The sequence below is a fragment of the Apium graveolens genome, chromosome 1 (assembly GCF_009905375.1).
Source record: "Apium graveolens cultivar Ventura chromosome 1, ASM990537v1, whole genome shotgun sequence".
NCBI classification, from domain to species: Eukaryota; Viridiplantae; Streptophyta; class Magnoliopsida; order Apiales; family Apiaceae; genus Apium; species Apium graveolens.
This window is the reverse complement of record NC_133647.1, coordinates 46,509,949-46,525,680: the sequence shown is the minus strand read 5'-3', so window position 1 is coordinate 46,525,680 and position 15,732 is coordinate 46,509,949.

Here is a 15,732-nt window from a genome sequence, read left to right as displayed (position 1 = left end):
CAAGACACAACTGTAGAAATTTATTTATCTGATAATCCACCAATAATCATTTATTTAAGTGGGTCACTTAATTACAACAATAAAGCTTACTCAGAGATTGATTAACACTAATAATCTGAATTAGAACGTGTTGATCTGTCATCAGGATTTGAGACCTTTCTTCTGTCAATTTTAATCAAAAGAACGACAGTTCAAGTAGATGAAGTAAAGATTAACAGGCTTCAACGAAAAAATTCACATGCACATAATACGAGATAAACAAAGACTAAATCTTGCAATCAAAAGAAATTTCATTAATATATCAAAAGAGTACATTTTATGAAATTTGTAGATTACATGCAAAAGATTACAAGATAATCCTAGTCTAAGATGGTGAACATCAACAGCCTTGGTCTAAGAAGCCTGACAAAGCTGATGATAATGAGAAGGGGGGAAAGATGAAAGGAATATGTCCTAAGTCCAATCATGTATGAGGATTTAGGAATAACTTTTATGTAATCTGTTTTGATTTCATTGATATTAATAAAAGACTTGTTTTGTTTTTATTACGGGCTTTATCTATTTAAGTGTTTAAATAAGATATACCATAGTTTAGAGTAAAGCTTTTTATGGATTATGATGAGATCATAATAGTGAGACCTAAAAAGATGATAACTCTAAACTTAAATAGTTCCTGGTCATAGGATTACTAACTGGTAATTAATAATCCGCAAAGATCGGTACATACTATGCTTGCTTCATTATGAAGGATGTCTGTTCTCATAGACATTTGTGTGGTGACACTATAGCTAGTATGTAGGTGCTTATTATAGAATAAGTTCACTGAACATGACTCGCACAGCTGAACAACTGATGGAGTTCACTCACGTGTCAGCAGTTGTTGACCTAGTGATAGTTGTACAAGTATCCTTTGACTTGAGGTCATCATAGTGATCTTGTGTACACTGAACTATGCTTTGGTTTAGTTCTTAGTCTCCAGGGACAATTATTAGGGCTCTTCTGGGTATAGGAATTTGTACACGAAGATAGTGTATGATCAATAAAGGATCTACCCCTTCCAGTGAAGGAAGCGAATGTTCAAGGCTGATCCACTTATGCTAGTTCAGGAATCTCTGGCCAGAGTAAATGAAATTAGAAAGGAGTTTCTAATTTGCATAGAACTACGCATAGTAAAAGGTAAGCAAAGTGATTGAATTAGATAGGCTTAACACGAGATCCATGCCTTGTATTTAATCGGGACATTGTAGGGTAGAAGGAGTTTATTGTACGGTAACTATTCACTGACAGGTTCTTGGTATTCTAAGCAGTGAATTCATATTATCCGGATAGTCGCGATATGTTGAGAAGCATCACTCACGATGTAGAATAAATGTGATTAATTAATTAATCATATTTAATAAATTAGAGAATTTATATAAATAATGATAAAATAGTTTTATTATTATTTATTTCTACTACCGGCTTAATATTGAACTTACAGGGTCACACCATAAAAAGAGAATGATTTAATGGTGGAGGAATTAATTAATAATGGCTAATAATTATTTATTTATGAAATAAATAATTAATTAGCAAATTTAATAATTGATTAAATGAGATTTAATTGATTATAAATTAATTAAGAAAAGTTCTTAATATTATTAATTAAGGATTTAATTTTTGGAAATTAAATCAAGAGAGAGAATTATTTCTAAAGTGTTTAGAAAAAGGATTAATAATTAAAAGGTGTTTTAATTATTAATGAGAATAATAAATGGGATAATAATAATATTATTTATGGGAAAATTTCAGCTGAAAATTTTGCCTATAAATACACTATTATAGACCCTATTTTATTCCAAACCCACATCAAACCCGAAAACCCAAAACGTTTGGAAAACCCAATTCTCTCCACCTCCTTCCTCCTCCTTAACATCGTTTTCTTGGTGGATACCGGTGGAGTGCTTCACACTTGAGGAGCAACTGCTAAGGATCTCTGGTCGTTGTCTCCGAATTATTTTAAAAGGTTAGATTCGATCCCTCGAGATTTTATTCATGATTTATATGCTTTTATTTGGATTTTATATGTGTAAAAGTGTTTTGCCATGCCTCCGCTGCGTTTAAAATCCAACATTGGTATCAGAGCATAGGTTGTATGCATATAGATCTGTGGTAAAAATTTCAGAATTTTATGTGCTTGTATGAATTAATTATATTTTTACAAGTTATATCATGGATTAATTTTTTCTGATGAGAAATCGTTTCTCAGAATAATTTTGAATGTTGATCTGGGTTCTATAAGTGTTGTAGATCGTCTGGGTATTTTTTTTCATAATTTTAGGATGTATAGATTTTTTATTATAAATTTTTGAAGTTCTTACAATTAAAATTCGTAATTAAATAAGTAAATATATGTATATATAGTATATATATATTTGTATATATATATTCTGTTGGCTATCTGCTCTGCCGTTGTTTCTGATTGCATGGAGAAAGAAAAAGAACAGGTACGGCTGTCTGTGTCAGGCGCGGAAATCGAGAAACGGCGGCTGCTGAAAAACAAAAAAAAAATATAGGGGTGTAACGCATTCCGGGAATGCGTTACATGGCTTGTAACGCGTTCCTGTAATGCGTTACAACGGTCTGTTGATTTTAAAATTGATTTTCTGGGAGTTTCGTAACTCCGTTTTGGGCGTGCAATATACCGTTGGATTCGTTTTTCCGAGACGGATCTGATGGAGTGATCAATTTTAGTTTATATAAAAGTTTTGAACTGTTTATATTTCCATGAAGTGTTTTAAAGCTATTTTTAACTGTTTTAGTTGCTTTTAAATGCTTCATGTGATACATAGAGATGTATAATGCTTAGACCAATATGCTAGATGATATAACATGCCTACCTTGATGTTTATTCATGTTGATATATGTGATATATGCTTAGTTTATCATGCGATGATAGATTTAGGTGAACTTAAATGAACATAAGGCGTTTGTTAGACAACCTAGTATAGTGAAATTGTTTCATAACCTTAAGAATAATATTATGAATACAATCATGAGATTCTTGTATTTGTGAAACACGTAATTGAATATGAATTTTCGATATGAGAGAAAGGATGATTCTGTCAATAACAGATTTCTATCTGTAAGAAATGGTTATTAAGTGACGCCTCTTGACAATGCTCCACCCGATCTGGGAATCATCTGATTATTGATTATTGATTTGAAATATTTAATTTAAAAGGAAGAATTTCTTTATAATATTATTATGATTGTAACGTAATATAATCCCTCTAAAATTAAATAATATCAAGTAGTAATTGGCCAATGATACAACGGGCTTGTGTCGGTCATAGCCTTCCAACATGATAGAAAAGTAGTTCTTATTTTTGAATCATTGTCGGTTCGTGCTACAGCCGAGGGCTTTGATTTCGAAATAAGAAATACTTTTCTATTACATAGAGATGTGTACTTTGAATAAGAATCTAAAGGTCGGTACGTGCTACAGCCGTGGGCCTTTGGGGACTGATTCAACTGTACGGAATGTTGGGTTAGACTTGACTTAGAATATTGAGTTTGTCGTGCTACAGCCGAGACTCAATTATTCAAGAGGCTAAAGTTTGATTAGGAAATAACATGAGATGTAATTGACAAGAGTTGTCTGCCTATTGAACATTACATGGCGGTTCGTGCTACAGCCGGGGTCGTGTAATGGAATGTAGGATCCCTATTCCCACTAGCATTATGAATGCTTAATTTTTCACGTAGGGAGTTGAATAAATTAGGAAAACTAGTGGAAGCCACTTATGAATAAAGACCCGATTCATATAGTGTTTTGAAATGAAATCGAATATTTGCTAGGTGTTGTTATGTGTTTATCATTTACAGATTCACTTTGTACGTTATGTCTTCTGCACTATCACTCAGGAGCATACTAGATGCTCACAAATTGACTGGTCCTAATTATGCTGACTGGCTTCGAAACTTGAGAATTGTTCTCAGGATTGAGAAGCTGGAATACGTGATTGACTCACCTAAGCCTACTGAACCTGCTAGTGATGCACATAATGATGAACATGTTGTGTATCGTAAGTGGTTAGATGATGTAAATGTTGTTCAATGCATCATGCTAGCTTCCATGAACATGGAGCTACAGAAGCGACATGAGCATATGGATGCTCACACTATCCTCATGCATCTACAAGAGTTGTATGATGTGGAAGGGAGGACAGCTCGATATGAGATATCGAAGGAGTTGTTCGGTTGTAGGATGTCTGAGGGATCATCTGTGAATGACCATGTACTTAAGATGATCAATTTGATTGAACGTCTTGGACAACTTGGTTTTGCCATGGATGGGGAGCTGAGCCAAGACTTGGTCTTGCAATCGCTTCCGAGTTCGTTCTCGCAGTTTGTTGTACACTTTCACATGAATAAGTTGGATGTCAGCCTGCCTGAACTCCACAACATGTTGAAGACCGCGGAATCGAATTTCCCCCCTAAGAAGAGTTCTGTTCTTCTAATTGGTGAAGGTTCCAATCCTAAGAAAAGGAAGAGGAACTCTTCCAAGAAGAAGAAAGTAGGTGAGAAAATGCCGGTTCCACCAAAAGCTGAAGACCCCGTGAGCAAAGTTGTTTGCTTTCACTGTAATAAGGTGGGGCACTGGAAGAGGAACTGCAAGGTTTACCTTGCAGAATTGAAGAAGAAGGGTAGTGAGACTACCGCTTCTGATTCAGGTATGTTCATGATAGAAGTGAATATGTCATTTCTACTTGGGTATTAGATACCGCCTGTGGTTCTCAAATCTGCAATTTGTTGCAGGGACCAAGGAGAAGTAGGACTCTTGAGGAAGAGGAGGTGATTCTACTGATGGGAAATGGAGCAAGAGTTGCTGCTGAAAATGTAGAATCATTTCATTTACATAGGCCTACGGGCAAGACTATTGTTTGAAATAATTGTTATTTTGTTCCCTCGATTGTGAGGAATATTATTCCCATGTTAGACTTGTCTGGATTTTCATTTATTATTGAGAATAATGAATGTTCTATTCTTAGAGATAATATTCTTTATGGACGTGGTGCTTTAAATAATGGTCTGTATATATGTGACATAATTTACTTCAGATTGAACAAACTAATAAAAGAAAAGGGATGATGAAAATCTCACTTTATAGTGGCACTGCAGCCTCCATTTAGTAGACATGGAGAGAGGACTGCAAATTTGCTAGGAATGGTACACACAGATGTATGTGGACCAATGTCTACGCAAGCCATGGGTGGATTTTCATACTTCATTACTTTCATAGATGATAGATCTGGATTCGGATATGTGTTTGATGAAACACAAGTCTGAAGCCTTTGAAAAGTTCAAAGAGTATAAGTATGAAGTGGAGAAACAAACCAAACATAGTATTATAATTCTTCGATTAGATCGAGGTGGTGAATACTTGAATGGAGAGTTTCTGGATTATCTCAAAGTAAATGGTATAGTCTCCCAGTGGACTCCTCCAGATTAGTATCTGAAAGGAGAAATCGAACTTTGTTAGACATAGTTCGGTCCATGATGAGCTATGCGAATCTTCCAGTATTCCTATGGGGTTATGCATTGGAAACCTCAGCATATTTACTGAGTAAGGTGCTTTCCAAATCTGTTCCTCAAACTCCGTATGAGATATGGAAAGAAAGGAAACCGAGTCTTAAACACGTTAAGATTTGGGGATGTCCAGCTTATGTTAAGAAAGTTGACCCAGATAAGCTGGAATATCTATCTGTAAAATGTAGTTTTGTGGGATATCCTAAAGAGACTATAGGGTATTACTTTTACACCGATCATCGAGTGTTTGTCTCCAGACATGCTACCTTCTTGGAAAAGGAGTTTATCCTTGAAGGAAATAGTGGGAGCAAAATTGGACTTGATGAAGTTCAAGAAGCACAAACTACTACGGATCAAGTGGAAACACCCGTTCTGACTGAACAACCTTTTGTGGAACAGCCCATTCATAGGTCAGGGAGAGTGTCTCGCCAACCTGAGAGGTAATATGGCCTTGTCATTGAGAATGACAATGAGTTGTCGATCATTGATGATGATGACCCTGTGACCTATAATGAGGCTATGAGTAGTGTTGACTCAGAGAAATGGCATAGTACCATGAAATCCAGAATGGAATCTATGTATATGGTATACAAAAGATAGATTATAGCAGATGGCCAGGTGGAGACCTATAAGGCCAGGCTTGTGGCAAAAGGATTCAAACAAAGGCAATGGATTGACTTTGATGAACCTTTTTACCTGTAGCCCTGTTAAAATCAGTTCGGATTTTGCTTGCGAATGCTGCTTACTACGACTATGAAATCTGGCAGATGGCCAGATGGTTTTCTTTCCAAAAGAAATGAAAACCTAGTGTATAAGCTGCTGCGAACCATATGTGGTTTAAAGCAGGCTTCTCGAAAGATGGAACATTCGTTTTGATGAGATAATCAAAGAGTTTGATTTTATCAAAAACGTAGATGAACCATGCGTCTACAAAAGGGTTAGTGGGAGCGCGGTAACATTTCTTATATTGTATTGAATTAGAGTTGACACACATAACAACATAGCAGACCCACTCACAAAGCTACTTTATGAAAGTCACTTTGATCGTCATAATGACAGGATGGGTATTAGATACCAGAGTGATTGGCTTTAGTACAAGTGGGAGATTGAAAGGAATATGCCCTAAGTCCAATCATGTATGAGGATTTAGGAATAACTTTTATGTAATCTGTTTTGATTTCATTGATATTAATAAAAGACTTGTTTTGTTTTTATTACGGGCTTTATCTATTTAAGTGTTTAAATAAGATATACCATAGTTTAGAGTAAAGCTTTTTATGGATTATGATGAGATCATAATAGTGAGACCTAAAAAGATGATAACTCTAAACTTAAATAGTTCCTGGTCATAGGATTACTAACTGGTAATTAATAATCCGCAAAGATCGGTACATACTATGTTTGCTTCATTATGAAGGATGTCTGTTCTCATAGACATTTGTGTGGTGACACTATAGCTAGTATGTAGGTGCTTATTATAGAATAAGTTCACTGAACATGACTCGCACAGCTGAACAACTGATGGAGTTCACTCACGTGTCAGCAGTTGTTCACCTAGTGATAGTTGTACAAGTATCCTTAGACTTGAGGTCATCATAGTGATCTTGTGTACACTGAACTATGCTTTGGTTTAGTTCTTAGTCTCCAGGGACAATTATTAGGGCTCTTCTGGGTATAGGAATTTGTACACGAAGATAGTGTATGATCAATAAAGGATCTACCCCTTCCAGTGAAGGAAGCGAATGTTCAAGGCTGATCCACTTATGCTAGTTCAGGAATCTCTGGCCAGAGTAAATGAAATTAGAAAGGAGTTTCTAATTTGCATAGAACTACGCATAGTAAATGGTAAGCAAAGTGATTGAATTAGATAGGCTTGACACGAGATCCATGCCTTGTATTTAATCGGGACATTGTAGGGTAGAAGGAGTTTATTGTACGGTAACTATTCACTGACAGGTTCTTGGTATTCTAAGCAGTGAATTCATATTATCCGGATAGTCGCGATATGTTGAGAAGCATCACTCACGATGTAGAATAAATGTGATTAATTAATTAATCATATTTAATAAATTAGAGAATTTATATAAATAATGATAAAATAGTTTTATTATTATTTATTTCTACTACCGGCTTAATATTGAACCTACAGGGTCACACCATAAAAAGAGAATGATTTAATGGTGGAGGAATTAATTAATAATGGCTAATAATTATTTATTTGTGAAATAAATAATTAATTGGCAAATTTAATAATTGATTAAATGAGATTTAATTGATTATAAATTAATTAAGAAAAGTTCTTAATATTATTAATTAAGGATTTAATTTTTGGAAATTAAATCAAGAGAGAGAATTATTTCTAAAGTGTTTAGAAAAAGGATTAATAATTAAAAGGTGTTTTAATTATTAATGAGAATAATAAATGGGATAATAATAATATTATTTATGGGAAAATTTCAGCTGAAAATTTTGCCTATAAATACACTATTATAGACCCTATTTTATTCCAAACCCACATCAAACCCGAAAACCCAAAAAGTTTGGAAAACCCAATTCTCTCCACCTCATTCCTCCTCCTTAACATCGTTTTCTTGGTGGATATCGGTGGAGTGCTTCACACTTGAGGAGCAACTGCTAAGGATCTCTGGTCGTTGTCTCCGAATTATTTTAAAAGGTTAGATTCGATCCCTCGAATTTTTATTCACGATTTATATGCTTTTATTTGGATTTTATATGTGTAAAAGTGTTTTGCCATGCCCCCGCTGCGTTTAAAATCCAACAAAAGAGAGATAAGTCAGGAAGACCAAAGGAGGGAAATCAAGAGATCAGTATAGATGTCTTGTGGAACCCAGCTCCAAATCTCATCAGAAATGGCAGAGATGTGCCACTCCTGTTCCCACTCATCGCAACAAAACTCGACTATAAACGTCGGATAATCAAAGAACATGTTGAAGACGCTCATGTTTTTGATAGAAAAATATGATAAGGGGTAAAGATTTAGAGAGTTTGTGTTTCAGAATAATGAGAAGTCTGATGAGTGTTGGTTTAAATAACCAAAGAGTTGGTAATAGAGAGGGACTCTAGGGTTCGGTAAAAAAAATTAACTCTAGAGTTAACTTAAGACTTTAACCAAAGAATATCTTTTTAAGGCGCGTCTCCCTAGACCGATGTGTAATGATGACAGTGATATATTTATTCGGATATGCACAATTAGCAAATAAATTCACTTAATTTATCATGCATATAAAATAGAATACATCAAATATTTCTGGCTTAATATCTAAAAATCACAGTATTTAGGACATATCAGGATTTGATCAATATACATCAGGATTTGATCAAATAGATAAAAAAAATTACTTGTCCCAATTAACCATACCAAGTTCATTCACAAGCTTTGTAAATGTTGCTTCAGGTAATGGCTTTGTGAAGATATCAGCCAGCTGTTGTTCAGTAGGAACAAAATGAAGCTCTATGGTTCCTTCCATGACATGCTCTCTTATGAAGTGATATCTGATACTGATGTGCTTTGTAAGAGAGTGTTGCACCGGATTTCCTGTCATAGCAATAGCACTTTGATTATCACAATAAATAGAAATTTTTGAGAATGATAATCCATAGTCCATGAGCTGATTTCTCATCCATAACAACTGAGCACAGCAACTCCCGGCTGTAATATATTCAGCCTCAGCAGTTGAAGTAGAAATAGATTTCTGCTTCTTGTTGAACCATGAGACTAATCTGCCTCCCAAGAACTGATAGCTTCCTGATGTACTTTTCTTGTCTATTTTGCATCCAGCAAAATCAGCATCTGAATAACCACATAATGCATAATCATCTTCTCTTGCATACCAAAGTCCAAGAGAGACAGTACCCTTGAGGTATCTAAAACTTCTCTTTACTGCAATAAGATGTGGCTCCCTTGGACTTGCCTGAAATCTTGCACACAAACAAGTGGCAAACATAATGTCTGGCCTGCTAGCAGTTAGATATAACAGAGATCTAATCATACCTCTGTAGGTTGTCACATCAACTGTTGTACCTTCATTTGGATCAAGTTTTGTAGCAGTTGTCATAGGAGTACTTGCAGTTGCACTTTCTTGCATATTAAACCTCTTCAGTAGATTTCTTGTGTACTTGGACTGATTGATATAGATGCCATTATCAGTCTGTTTAATCTGCAATCCTAGGAAGTAACTCATCTATCCCATCATACTCATTTGATATCTTGATTGCATCAACTTTGAAAACTTATTACACAGTGTTTGATTAGTTGATCCAAAAATGATATCATCAACATAAATTTGAACTAAAAGCAAATATTTACCTTTATTCAGATAAAACAGGGTTTTATCTGTTGTACCTCTTTTGAATCTACTTTCAAGTAGAAACTGAGCAAGGGTTTCATACCATGCTCTAGGTGCTTGCTTCAGTCCATAGAGTGATTTATCAAGTCTGTAAACATAATCAAGAAGTTTAGGATCCACAAATCCTGGTGGTTGTTCAACATAGACTTCTTCTTCAAGTTCTCCATTGAGAAATGCACTCTTGACATCCATCTGGAAGACTTTGAACTTCTTGTGAGCAGCATATGCCAAGAAGATTCTGATTGCTTCCAACCTAGCAACATGAGCAAATGTCTCATTATAGTCAGTACCTTCCTGTTGAGAATATCCTTTTGCCACCAATCTTGCCTTATTTCTGATGATTGTTCCATCAGAATCAGTCTTTTTTCTAAAGACTCACTTTGTGACCACAATTGACCTATTCTTAGGTCTAGGCACCAGCTTCCACACTTTATTTCTTTCGAACTCATTCAATTCTTCTTGCATAGCCATGACCTAGTCTGCATCCTTGAGTGCATCTTCTACTTTCTTTGGCTCTTCTTTTGAAAGTATATTATGATATAAACATTCATTCTGAGTTGCACTTCTTGTCTTTACACCATCATCAGGATTTCCAATAATCAGATCAGGAGTATGATCCTTAGTCCATTTTCTGGCACTGGGAAGTATCCTTCTGGAACTAGATGCTCCCCCTGAATTGTATGCCTCATCAAATCCATTTGAAGCTCCCCCGAATCTGTTGGGTTATTTCCTGATGAATTATTGGGACTTGACTCATGTTCTTCTGATGTTGAATCAGCATTGGATTGAGAAGAACTTTGAGATGATTCTTCAGTGTTAGTATCATCAGCTGACCTTTGCTGTTGCTCCCCCTCAACTTGTACAGACTCATTAGCACAATGATTATCTTCAGAATCTGAAGGAGTGTTGGGATTTGGATCATCAGGATTTGACAGTTCATTAGAGTTTGATCCAGATTCCAACAATGCTTTTTCATTTGCAAAGATTAAACTTTCATGAGTGTCTTCTTCAAAAGCAGGAATCTTCTTATCATCAAAAGATACATTGATGGAGACTACTACATTGTGTGTTCTTAGATTGAACACTCTGTAAGCTTTTGGTGGTGAGTATCCAACAAAGATTCCTTCATCAGCCTTTGATACAAACTTTCCAAGCTGATCAGTATGAGTTCTCAAGACAAAGCACTTACATCCATATACATGAAGATGTTTGAGACTGGGCCTCTTTTCTTTTAGCATTTGATAAGGAGTAACACTATGTCTATTTATCAGAGTGACATTCTGAGTATAACATTTTGTGTTTACTGCTTCAGCCCAGAAGTAAGTGGGTAGTTTTGCTTCTTCTAGCAGAGTTCTGCCAGCTTCAATTAAGGTTCTGTTCTTCCTCTCAATAACACCATTTTGCTGAGGTGTACCAGGAGCTGAGAATTGTTGTTCTATGCCTTTATACTTGCAGAATTCCTCCATCTTTGAGTTCTTGAATTCAGTGCCATTATCACTTCTCAGGATTTTCACTTTGTGGGTAGATCCAATTTCAATTTGCCTTATGTGGTCTAGAAGAATTTATGGAGCTGCACCTTTCCTGTGTAGAAAATAGACCCATGTATATCTAGTGAAATCATCAACAATTACAAGTGTGTACCTTTTCTTGTTGATGGACATTATGGTCACTGGTCCAAAAAGGTCCAGGTGCAGCATGTGATATGGCTTAGAGATAGAGAATTCTATTTTGCTTTTAAAAGATACTCTTCTTTGTTTAGACTTTTGGCAAGCATCACAAAGACCATCATTTGAGTATAGCATGTTTGGCAATCCTCTTACAAGCTCCTTCTTGGCAAGTTCATTGATTGAGTTAAAATTTAGATTTGAGAGCTTCTTATGCCAGTTCCAGCTCTCATCTACTGATGCCTTAGAGATAAGGCAAGTAGCTTCCTTTTCAAGACTTTCATGTAGCCTTGCTTTATAAATTTTACCATGTTTGTATCCTATCAAGACAATTTTCTTTGACTTGTTATGAACAACTTCGTAGTGTGAGTTATAGAATACAACATGATAACCTCTGTCAGTGATTTGACTAATGCTCAGAAGATTATGCTTCAGTCCTTCCACCAGAGCTACATTCTCTATTGCTACCTTTCCAATTATCAAGTTGCCATATCCCAGAGTATGTCCTACATTTCCATCTGATAAGTGGCATTTTATACCACTTAGAACGTCTTATAATGGCTTAAATTGATGTTTTTAAATCAGGTATTTTGTGTATTTGATGCGTTTTTCTAGTGGTTTTACATTTCAGGGTATAACTTGCGTATGTAGGAAGAATTCATCAGAAATAAGCCTAGGGAAATGCTTGGCATTGGTTGTGGAAAGTTGGGGGTAGAACGCAGCAAAATCAGGAACAGAATTCATAATATTCCAGAAGGTGCTAGGGCGCCCGCTCAGGATGCTGGGCGGCCGCTTGGGAGCTTGGGCGCCCGCTCAGGAATCTGGGGCGGCTGCTTAGGGACGAGAATTTTAATACTGAATTTTATAATCCTTATTCTGATGGACTTCTGAGACGGCTGGTTCTTGTGGGCTTCTATAAAAGTAGTTCTCAGAGACGTTTCACAAAAAGGGTGGTATCAAGCAAGGAGCAAGGAGAGAAGGAAGAAGACCGTTTTAGCACATCACAACGAAGAAGAGGAAGCATACATTTTCTTGTGATTCTTTTATTCATTGTATCAGTGGATGCTAGTTTTCTTTACTTTTAACCTTATTACTCTTGTGACGTACTCTAGTTGTAATAAGTATTTTTATTAGTTTATATTGTGTGTTATTATCATGTTTTCATATGAACCGATGGTGACGATGAGTTTTATCATGGGCTAATCGTGATCATGGGGTCATAACAGATTTACTATGAATTTATATATTTAGTTGTTTAATACCTTAGTATGTGATGATTGTATGATATCAGCATAGGTTGCGCTTATTCGCCTTATGTGCATCGCGAACATATAAGATAGGATGTTAATCTCTTGTGAAGCGACGGTGGATCTCGAGGTTTAGAACTTGCCATGCTAGCATAGGTTCATGTATGTGTATGCATGATTAGTGGGTAACTCTAACCCTTTTACTTGCCCTGTGTAATCATAAAGAATAAATTGTGCTCAAATCGTTATGTTGTCAAATTCTGTAGACATATAGGGTCTCAACATAATTGATGCCTATTCAACTTCAATCTTAATTGTGGATGTTTGGTAGAATGGTATTAGTACAACGAAAGTTGGCTTTTATCAGTTTTGTGTTGTTCGATTAATATCATCACCGTTACATGCTAAGGGTAATAACGATAACTATTGAAGGAAGTAGTAATGAAGTTATGATCTCATGTGTGTTTAATATTGTTAATTCAAGTGTCAATTAAGTGTTTAATTCTCGTAGTTAATTGTAGTTAATAATTAGTTAATCAAATCTAAGTGTTATTGTCTTGACATTGAGAAGTAATTATAGATTGGTGAGTAAGTATTAATTGAACATAATTAGTCTGAGTCTTTGTGGGAACGAACTAGAATTTATTCTATATTACTTATGAACGCATATACTTACGTGAATTATTAGCGCGTGTTTTGTGCCTAACACCATCTCTATAAGATACATCTGGGCCAGCCTTCTTCTCAAATTCTGACAGCAGGGATTTATTTCCAGTCATGTATCCTGAACATCCACTATCTAAGACAAGTGTATTTTTCTTGTTACCCTGCAATCAGAAGAATGATTAATTAGAAGGATTTTTAAAGACCCACACTTGTTGGGTCCTCTTTTTGGACAACTTAAGCCTTTGTGTGTCAGGAGTACTTTTGACAGTCTTTCCTTTGTCAGGATTTGTCTTGTTAGAAGCAAGTTTAGTAAAATTAACAGAACTAATCACACAAGCAACTTTATTAAACTTAGGCAAAGGTTCATAGTAATTGTGATACAACTTTTGATAAGAACTACAAGTATAAATCGAATGCCAACTACTACCACAATGAAAACAAGGATTTTGTGGTTTATAAAATACTGATCTACCCCTAACATCAGACTCAGGAATAGCAGTTTTCCTTTTCTTATTCCTCCTGCAATCAATAGCAAGATGATTAGTATTTCCACAGTTAAAACAAGTTTTCCTAGGAGCATTGGGAACAACCTTATAATTTGAATCCTTAGAAATACCTTGCTTACCATTCCTGTTTCTTTTAGGACTCTTTACTTGAGGTTTGTCAGTAACCTCAGATATTTTCTTTTTCAATTTTCTTGCTGTCAAAAGTCCTATGTTCTTTTCTTTCTTAACAGACTTAATGGTTTCCTTGCTTTTCTTTCTTTGAGTTTTATCATTTACCGGTTTTTCTTTGGATACTGATGTTGAACCCTTTTCAAAAGTGGATTTGGGTTCATCGGCTTTTGATGAAATAAACTTAACAGGAATTTTAAGGGAAATTTTATTTTCAGTGTCAACATCCTTAATTTCATCTTTATAGCCCAGGCATTCTTTCCAGTTTTTCTTTGAGATCATCTCATGAACCTTTTTGCCTGAATCAGACCATTTTCTAGATCCTTTTCTAACATACTGTATCTAACCTTAAGAATCTTAACTATATGTTTAGTTCTTTCACATTCTTTCTTCAAATCTATCTGATGTATTAAGTCAGACTCTAACTGATCATTCCTAGATTTCAAGGTCTTAATTTCAGTTTTAAATCTTCATTTTCTAAAGTCTTATTCTTAAAACTACCATGTAAAGATTTTAGAATAGATTTCAATTCAGATGTATTTTCAGTATCAAAAGTGAAGAAAGGAGTTTGTACCTTAGGCTCAGAAGCAGCAGGATCATCAAGACTGGCCATTAGTGCATAGCATGTGTTTCCATCTTCAGAGTCTGAGGAGTCCATCCAATTCTTGCTTGAAGTGATCAGGGCTTTGCTCTTCCCTTTATCATGCTTTGTTTTCTTGCACTCTGAGGCAAAGTGACCAGGTTCATCATAGTTGTAGCACTTGATCTTTATCATATCTAGCTTCCCAGTTTTAGAGTCCTTTCCATCTTTTCTCCCGGTTGACTTCTTTTCACCTCTAGTGAACTTCTTCATGAAGCTTTTGTTGTTCCTAGACTTCCTGAATTGCATTCTCGTGAAGCCCTTAAGCGGCAATATGGCTATTTGCATGACATCAGAATCTGTCATGTTCTCATCAGTTTCAGAATCAGTATCATCATCAGGATTTGATGATGAATCATCAGTATCTGATTCTGGCAAATTGTTCTTCTTTCGTACAGCTCCAACAGACTTTTCTTTTAAAGCTTTATCATTAACTTTCAAAGCAACAGATTTCCCTTTGCTGCTTTTCCTCTCTCTCCTTTGCTGAACCTCCAAATCATGAGTTCTCGGCATGCCATAGACTTCATCCAGAGTAATTACGTTCAGATCGTACTGATGTCGTATGATTGAAGTCTAAGTCTCCCATTCTTCGCTCAAGGCTCTCAGAAAATTGGTGTTTGAGTCATCTCGATCATACACCTTTCCCACCAAAGATAGATTATTTAGCAAAGTCAGAAATCTGCCATAGATGTTAGTCAGACTTTATCAGGCTTGGCCTTAAAGTGTTCATATTCTTGAATCAGAACAGCCCTTCTATTCTTCTTGATGGCCATGGTTTCTTGACATTGAGTTTCAAGAGCATCCCAGATTTCTTTGGTAGTCTTATAGGCTATGACTTTGTTTGACATCACAGAATCAAGACTGTTATGCAAAATGTTTATTACCTTTACATCTTTCAGCATA